The 9,615-nt window shown below is 38.0% G+C and overlaps 1 protein-coding gene and 1 pseudogene across 6 annotated transcripts in view; both read left to right on the forward strand.

Annotated features, from left to right (window-relative positions):
• The first annotated feature begins 1,715 nt into the window (after window positions 1–1,715).
• Window positions 1,716–3,810, forward strand: LOC108364370 (spore wall protein 2-like; annotated as a pseudogene).
• A 114-nt stretch (window positions 3,811–3,924) lies between these two features.
• Window positions 3,925–9,615, forward strand: part of LOC108364364 (DNA ligase 1-like) — a 21,498-nt gene continuing 15,807 nt past the window's right edge. For 3 of the 6 annotated variants that reach the window (XM_017618029.1, XM_017618030.1, XM_017618031.1), the window contains exon 1: window positions 7,569–8,021. The gene's annotated coding sequence lies outside the window, so the exon portion shown is untranslated. Of the gene's footprint in view, window positions 4,557–7,568; window positions 8,022–9,615 lie in introns of those variants that run through there. The other 3 variants (XM_017618028.1, XM_017618032.1, XM_017618026.1) reach the window with 3 other exon arrangements.

Here is a 9,615-nt window from a genome sequence, read left to right on the forward strand (position 1 = left end):
TCTGTGTCAGAGCCGCGACATTAGTTTGTCGTGTCCTTTCTACAGTACTGTGGGTTCAATGCACAAAAGCGCTATGTATTATGTATGGCTTTGGCAATCAAGCAAACCCAAATTTGCAGCTGCTGTAAGCATTTCATTCTCGTGTTAGTGCTGGTTTAAGCAAGAAAACGAATGCGAGTGATGCACTTGTACTAAGATTGCTGCTACTTACATACATACATATGCACACACTTGCCTTTTGCTAACTGCGACCTGAATATTTTGTCATTTCCTTCACAATGAATGTTGACATCTGCTGTAGCTCAAATTGGAAATGCGTGACACGTCGCGTGGACATGATTTTGTTGTAAGTCAGTGTATATGTGTGTTTGAATATGTTTGCACTTTAGGGTGGGACAGTTTAAGTCGCATTTTTATAGACGGTGTGCACTTAAATCAGAAATTAAACTGAAATTATAATAGTTTATTTTCTTCCAAATATAACCCAAGTATGATTTGCATCCACAGAGCAACCCGAACTAAATCAAATGACTTCTTAAATCTTGTGTTCGATCTTGGGTTCCGAACAGAAATTTCTCTTTGGTGATTCCAAGTGGGAGGAGTGGGTGGAAATCTAGTGCACTCCCCCTCGTTGTATCGAAATTTTTGCAGGTGGTTCTAGCAAAAAAATATATAATCTATATTTTGTTTTTGCATGGATCCGCGCGATCCCGTCTAATGAAGTATAATTCGTAAATGTTGTGCATCAATCAGTTAATTACGTATTATGATTTTAAAGTATTCTGATTTGCTTATCTACAAAATTTCGCAATCACTATGCACATTACTTTATTAGGACCTGATTGCCAATCATTTGATCTCTTCACCCAGTTTTACAAGTTGTATAATGCATAGATGAAAATAACTTTTGGAATCGTATTGTGCATACTAAGTAACTGAAGTGTTTTTAATTTGTGTTATTTCCTTTTTTTTATATAAGCAAAATTTTTTTCAAAATTTTCTTTTTGATGCAGAAATGTTCCTAGAACAGCTACATGCATTTCTGCATCAAAAATAAAATTTTGGGAAAAAAAAATTCGCTTACGTCTTTTTGGCGGTACATTTTTATTTATTAGGAAGTGTTAGAAAGGTTGCCTTTTTTATTTACGTGGATATATTGTATTGTGTGCAATAGTAAATGCCTCTATAAAAATGAAACAAGGATGGATACAAGATTTGATTTGATTTCAATTCATTAAAATTATTAGAGTATTAGCGTTTTTCATCCTCTTCTACACATTCACATTCCTCTGCTTACATGAGCGTTCATATTTAAATATTTCATTCAGTACGAACAAATTTCATTGTCCGGCCACGATTTATCTTTGTTTTACTCATAAAGAGAAAAAAGAAAAAAAGAAAACACAAACGCAGAAGAGAAGGGTCTTATCACTCCGTCCAATGTTGTCATTAAATCATCAAAAGCTACTAAATGCTTCAAGCTGATGACAAGCTTGACACAGAAGAAAGAACTATATGTACATTCATACCCTACTACATACCCATACATACATATCTACATAGCTGGGAAGCTTTTTTATTGGCGAGTCTGCAAAAACTAAAGCACTGATTAGGTCACTGTTACTGATTGCTGCACTATCTGACTACCGCTGACTGCTGCTGCTGCTGCTGACAGCTGACAGCTGAGTGAGTGAGCCTTAATGGGATTGGCATAAAAACCATGCATTCAGTGCGAAAACGCGCTTGCAACGAAACGGTTCAATTACGGTATAAGAAATTCCAACAACTGCGCGAACTACGGATCTAATTGAAATAATCTGCAAAAGGATTTGAGTTGACAATCGAATTGCTTATTAACGATTTACATAAACGACACTGACTGCCGATATGCGCTTGCTTCCGTTGGCTGCGCTGCTGCTGCTGCTGCTCGGGTCTACGCTAACTACCGCAGGACCATTACCGGCGCAAGATATTCAAGATGAGTCTGCTTCATGGACTAGCGATGAGAGTGCGGAGCCGAAACATTTTGCACCAGAGTCTAATTCTGATCTGGTTGAGGAGTTAGGCGCAGCAGATACAGAGTCAGATGAAAGCTTATCTGAGAAGACTTCACTTAAAAAACGTTCCCCGGACGACATACCTGACGTGGACTTATGCAATCATCGTCATCATGTCAAAGATAGTAATGAACTCGAAGGTGAAGATGCCTATGAGCGGTACTATCATCTCGAAAAGCCTTATGACAGCGAAGTTCGTAGGAGACGTCAGCCTTTAGATAAAGCGGGAGCTGATGGTAGCGATGTGGCACGCAGAAAGCGGAAAGCCGATGACAGTTCATCGGAGGAGGACTCGTCATCGAGAAGAGAAGGGCAAGTCAGGCGCTCCTGGAGCAAGCGCTGGAGAGGGTGCAAAAGGCGCAGATGCAGCGCGTCGAAAGCGAAAAGCGACGACGAGTACTTCAGAGGAGGATTCGTCAGAAGAGAAAGGCAAGCCAGGTCTCCCGGAGCAAGTGGTGGAGAAGGTGCAAGGGTGCAGACGGAGCGCGTAGGAAGCGGGAAGCCGATGATAGTTCGTCCGAGGAGGACTCGTCATCGTCAGAAGAGAGGGCAAATCACCGCGTAGAAAGCGGAACGCCTCCGACAGTACTTCAGAGGAGGATTCATCAGCGGAGCATAGGCGGGAAGCGGAGAAGAAAGGCAGACGAGCGCGCAGGCGGCCATGCACTCAGAGAGGTCACTAAGGAAAGCAAGCTGGAAACAGGAGAAGGTGCCAAAGGCGCAGACGGAGCGCGCAGAAAGCGGAAAGCCGATGACAGTTCTTCAGAGGAGGATTCATCTGAAGAGAAAGGCAAGCCAGGCGCTCCCGGAGCAAGTGGAGGAGAAGGGGCCAATGGCGCAGACGGAGCGCGCAGAAAGCGGAAAGCCGATGACAGTTCTTCAGAGGAGGATTCGTCAGAAGAGAAGGGCAAAAAAGGCTCTGACGGAGGCGAAGGTGATAGCAAAGCAGCGAAGGGATCAGATGGTGCACGTCGAAAACGAAAAGTCGAAAAGAATACGATTTCTGTGGAGAGCAAAGAATATTCCAATGGTGACGTGGTAATCGATTCGGAGTCTACCGAAAATAGTGAAGACAATGAAGTAATTGAATCGAAAAAAGATTCATCTTTAGAAGATTACGTGCAGGGGTGTGAGGTTATGGATGCGGATTCGGATGAAGCAAACGAGACAACTTACTTTGAAGATAGGCGAAAACGTTCGGTGGAAAGTGATGAGAGTGCTGCTGTGGTTATTTCTGAGCAAAGCAAGGAGGATAACACACGCGAATCAACCGATGAACTATCTGAAGATGCTAACGAATCATATGAGGCAACCGAACCACTAACCCAGCTGAAACGACGACGTGACACCACCAGCTCTAGCAAGGAAAGTGATGAGAAACATGACAAAGATGGTGAAAAGTCCGAAGATTGTGGTTGTGGCAAATCCAAACGGGCCGCCGATGAGTCAAACGAATCGAAAAGTAATGAAGACAGCGAGAAGAAGTCGGCCGCTTGTGGCTGCGGTGGTGCAGAGGGTGCAAATGGTGAAGAAGCAGAGAAGCCCTGAGGGCTAGCCAGCATCTGAAAAGATGACGATGGGAGCCACAGTTCGCCAGACGCACGCGCGGATGATTTACTGCGTTTTAATAAAAACATAATTTGATGCTGTATTTTTTAAGTTCCGTGTAGTTTTTTGTAAATTAATAAATTATGTATATACATGTATGCCTTAACTGATTTTTGTTGTATGCAAAATACAACAACAGAGATAAGTCGCACTTTGTTTATATTAACCTCTGTATTGCAAGCCAGAAAATTTTGTTTCGGTGCGCGTCAAGAATCTTATCAGCATTGCCGGCGTTGATCGCCATAACTCTGCGCGCCTCCGCTATTCCTCGGGTGTTACAATCATACTTGCACACACACAAACACATGCACAAAAGAGTTATCTCCTCACGCTCGTGTTGCCATTCAAACGTCGCTGTTCCTTTTGTTGTTTAATCTCAAAGTTATGGTTTTTGCTTTTGCTGCTATTTTGAGCGTCTCGTCTCAGCGTAAGAGCGCTTGTCACGCCAGCTGATAAGCATTAAATATTTAACCCAAGTGACACTGCGATGTGCCTTTGAGGAGCACGGCTTCCTCGGGCAATAAATAATCATAAACAAAATCTAACTAACTAATAACTTGGTGGCATTTGCGATACGAGTTTGTTTATCGTTCATTATTTAGTTCGTAATTAAATATGTTTTTCGTGACTCAAAATGTTTTGCCTGTATTGGCTGGCATTTGATTTGGTACGCGAAATTGAGCTTGCGACAAATGGCTGACACTGAATGGGAGGATAGCAAATGTGTGCCGGGTGCAATGGTTTTGTGTGAATTTGAATAGGACGTTGGCATAGGAAATATTCGAATTAAATTGAGTTCTCATTTATAAATATCGATCAAGCTCTGTTTTGATTGTTGGTCTGGACTGATTGGCCAGCATTGAATGAATTATTCTCGATTAAAAATTTCAAGTAAATTAGTTTGATTGGATCAGGACAGGTTAAAGACTGAACTCAACGAAAAGGCACATAAAAGGGGGTTCGAATTTTAACTATTTAAATTGGTCATTTCAGTGTAAAAACAAAACTTATATAAATTTTGCAAATTATTTTTACAGGGTGCCCATTTAAAACGGCAAAACGATAGCACCTCAACATTTTTAACACTTTTCCCTATTTTTAACCGACTTCCAAAAAAGGATGAGGTTATCAGTTCGTCCGAATATATATATATATATATATATATATATATATATATATATATATATATTTTTCCCAATTCCAAGCATTTTAATTGTAATTTGTAGAATAAATTTTGGTATGCAGTTTTAGAGCTTATTAAATTCTAGTAAAATAAAGTGCCAGTTTGAAGTTGCTAAAAATTCTCGTTGATTTTTGATATTTTTTTTTTGCTGACGGTATGACGCATTTTCTTCCATATAAAGCAATTTTTTATATGGAAAAGATAACGGCGTCAGAAAAAACTTATCAAAAATCAATGACATATTTTAGCAACTTCAAACTGTCACTTTATTATAATATTATAAGATATTTTCATAAGTCATACAACTGCTGAAAGTTAATTAAGAAATTCTAATTAAAATATTAAGAATTGCTATGAAATATTTAAGCAATTTTTTAAACTTTTGTACAAAGTTTGAGATATTTGGATTTATATGGTTTTTGGGAGATAAAGAGCTGAACTTTAATAAAATTTTAATGAACATGCTCGTTTTTTTTTGTTCTTTATGGCCTTATAAGAGTTATATTCAACAATTATATTGAGCTTGAGGCCGCTGAACCTTAAAAAAGTAAAAGAAAAATATTCAAATCTGATAAAAATGTTGATGTGCTATCTTTTGTCGCGGGCTGTAGGTATATATCATTTATCTTTTATGTAAAGACGAAAGATATTCCACTTTGCCAATGTTCACTTGAATCAAATTTTTAAAACAGCTGACAACCTACTCCAAACAATTTTCATAATGAAGCTTTTTTCATCCTGTTTTTGTTTGATATTCATATTGTTGTATTTCATTAAAGTAAAACGTCGCCCGTTTGATACCCACATTATTATATTTCCCTTAATTTGTTAATTATATTAATTTGACTTTTTTGAACAGGTTGGAATCTACTTAAAAAATTGTTTCGAAATGAATCATTTTTAACCCCTTTTGTTTGACATCTTCACTATTTATTATTTTATTTACTTTATTTCTTAATTGATTTTAACTGTTGAAAAGGGTGGCAATTCTCTTGCCAAATTGTACTCAAATCCGTCCAGCCATTTTAGCGTGGAAGGGCAACCAATATGTTCACACACTCACCCACTTTTACTTTTATAAAATTAGTAGCATTTATGAGTCATTTTTTATGAACAGACCACTGAATAAGATACCAATGTGTAAACATCAACAAAACTGATTGCATTGTCTCAATAGGAGCGTATGATAAGGCGTAGCATTAATTTTAATGATATATCTGATCTGCCTTTCTTAAGGCATATAAACCTTTGTAGATATATGCATTTGCTGAGAGATAAAAAAGCTGAACTTTCCAGCATCTTATAATCCACTCTGATTCATTTGTTGCGTTAAGGCTATTTAGTAGCTTATAAAATGTTTATAAAAAAATTTATAAATAACTTTATGGAGTGTGAATAAATTTCATTTCGGATAGCAGAGCTTGTTTATTTTTTGAAAAAACTACGTGCCAGTCAGTGGCGGATCCACGGGGGTATACATCAAATTTTACTTACGTCCATTTCTCTGGCTTATAGGAGCGGTTGAAAGGCATTTTTACTATTTTTTAATCATAGAATAATTAGTGTACTATGTTTTCTGAATTTCCACAAATAGGATGCCATTGAATGCAGCTGATTTATAGCGTTTAAAGCAGCACAAAGCTTCTTCAATGCTGCCATAAGAAATATTGCTAAGGTGGAGTTCCGCGCAATAATCTGTTGGTTATACGCTATCTTTACGTTGGAACATTCAGGAAAGAGCATCTGCATTAGGTGTTCAAAGCTGCTGCCTGTTCTTTCGCCATTCCCTAGGTAGCTAGACACACATGGATTCTATAATTAGAAATACAAGTAAATACGACCAACTTAATGTTTTATGTTGTCCTACTTATTCGATTTTTGCCCGCTGTTAATTGATTAAATGCATTCCCAAATTGCACATTTTATTACGAAAATGCTTATAGTTCAATTTTAACTTCCTGGAACCAGTTATGATTTATTTATTTGTTTGGGTTATAATTCAAACTTATCAGCACAAATATTTAAGTGAGTTACTCGCGAAAGCATAACATATGTACGTACATAGGTATGTATTTTAGCAATCAACATAAGTAAATAATATCGATAAGATTAGTGCATGAAAATGGTCGTCTTCAATGTGCGAAAAATTCTCTGTTGTGAAGTGTAAAATGAATTGCGGCGTTCATTCACCGCATTCTGCTGAAAATTGTACGCAGTCGAGTACTTGGAATCTAACAAAAATAAACAGCTATGCACAGCACACACACACGCACAATCCCACACACACACACACACATTTCCAACTGCCAGTGGCAGCAGTTTCTACTGTGGCCATTCGCAAGTAAACAAACTATGGACCTATCCCAAAAGTCAAAGCATTGGCCCTTGCCTTGCGTGTTTTGCTGAGCAACAAATGGCCAAGTGGAAATAGAAGAATAATAAATAAATAGCTCGAAGCTACATATGTAGCATAATAATGGAGCAGAGAAATTGCGTTTGAAAATATGTATGTACATTGGGGAGAAAGAACCGCGATTTCTCAAGAATTGCAAAACGATGGTGGAAAAAATTCTGTGGCAAGAAAAAGCAGAGCGGAAGAGGTAAACTAAACATTTTCAAAAATGTTGTTGCGGAAGATGTTTATATTTAGTATATAGTATACATACGGATCTACATTTGCATCTTTTGTATGTATGTAACACAATTTATGGGTACGCCAGCGGAAAATGGCTAATGAAGGCGGTGTAGTTGGCGCAAAGCTATGTATTTTGTAATACAGACGCACAGATCAACACACCGGCACACATACATACATACATACAAACAATTGTTGTTGGAGCTGATGAAGTAATACGACAACATACATAAATAAAATAGTCAACCAGCCGCCAGACCACTAAAACTGAGCAACAAATAGACTGATGTACATATATACTTATGTAGGTACCTACTAACTGTGGCTTTTCTATTTATCTATTGCGGCTACAGCTAAGTATGTATGCTTGCACATATGTAAGTGTGATTGGTGTGACTAGTGGAGGAGCTGCTGCAAATTGGTGAAGTGAGCAATTTTCAGTTGGCGAATTGCAGTCGCGTGTGGCAGTGAAGTGGCAGCGAAGAGCAGAAATCGCAACAAATGTTGTCGCGTTTGTCAAAGGAATTTGTGGAAAAATGTAAAAATTGTTGAATAAGGTTCTTCATACATACATACACATACCTGCACAATTGCATGCCATAATAAAAAATAAAATTATCGAAACTGCCTTGCAAACGATTGATAAGCAATCATTATACACTCTAACTCTAAAATATTGTGCAACGCTTGTGGTGAAAAAAAAATCTATTATATAACCGAGTGCAATGCCACCTACATATGTATATTTGAAAACTCTTCCATTGATAACACCAAAGTGAAGGCTTATAAATCAAAAAAAAACATAAAAACATAAATAACTAGTTCCGCATGCAGGCCGGTTGCACATGAAAATCGCTCAAAATTTATTTCCTCTTATGAAAAAAAAGTTCCACTTGTTGTTGTTTTTGAATCGTTTATGCAAAAATTGAGCACACTCATATTCTGTGGCAACGACGCTGTTGTGCAACGTCACGCCCACGGTTGCATGTTCGAGTGCGATTTGCAACAATGTTGCAGCGAAAGTGCATACCTGAAAAAGCACAAATCCACACACACACACACCCACATACATATGTATGTATGTATGTACGTTGAACCCTGTTAGTTGGCTGTTTGCATGCGTTTATGTAGCAATTTGCAAAGTGTTTAGAAAAGCAAATTTGTACTCTGCCGCTCAGTGGCCAGCAGAGTTTGTTGTACACAGCAAATGAGGGCAAATAAATACAGGCGTACATGTGCACTACAATTTATGTGAATACATATGCGATTTTTAGGCAAAGTATAGCGCAGAAAAGTAGTTTATTTTAAAATATACTCTACATATGCATACATGAAAGTACACAGCAAATAAGTGCAAATAAATGACAACCAACTTATATGTTGGGCCGAGCTTCTCCTCCTATTTGTAGTGAGCGTCTTTATGTTATAAAACACAAATGGAAGACATACAATTTTATGCCGCCTCCGAATGGCAAATTGTTTTATGGCAGAATGGTGATTGAACCAGGGAACGAATCTACGTCCTACCATATTGCAGCATGCACCACTCGGTTATGATGGCCACGTAACTGTAAGAAGCGGTAGAAATTGGCCGATAGTGTAAAATACCAGATAAAAGAGCGCCTAGATCTATAACAAAACCAGTCAAAAATGTGCTCAATTAAACCTACATATATATATGAGCTAAAAGAAGTTCATTTGGCAGCGCATAGTGGTCGAAAAACACGAAAAAAAAAAATCGCTAAAATTTGAATTTATTTGTGCATGGACAATGAAAACATTTGATGTGGAGGCTCTGGGAGTTTTCGAGAGAAAATGGACATACCAACCTTTTGACCAATCTTTGCCTTGTCTACGACTCTGGTATACAATGTAGTAGTGGCAGCGCCAAATCGCACTTATGAATGTCAAAAATTTAAAAATCGAAATTTTTGTTTTAGACTTTTGGACAGCTTTCTGGATTACCGATCATTGTGCGATGTGATGACTGGCCTCAAATGGCCTTAATAGCTGAATTCCATAAAAAGGAAGGTGCTGTTCACAGTGTGATGCGATTAGAAGATTTTAGTATTTTCTAGGCTCCTGCAAAGGAATCGAGCAATGAATTTAGATAAGTATACTAGAATGAATCT

This window comes from Rhagoletis zephyria, unplaced genomic scaffold, assembly GCF_001687245.7.
Source record: "Rhagoletis zephyria isolate East Lansing unplaced genomic scaffold, Rhagoletis_zephyria_1.1 Rzeph_scaffold_01543, whole genome shotgun sequence".
NCBI lineage: Eukaryota > Metazoa > Arthropoda > Insecta > Diptera > Tephritidae > Rhagoletis > Rhagoletis zephyria.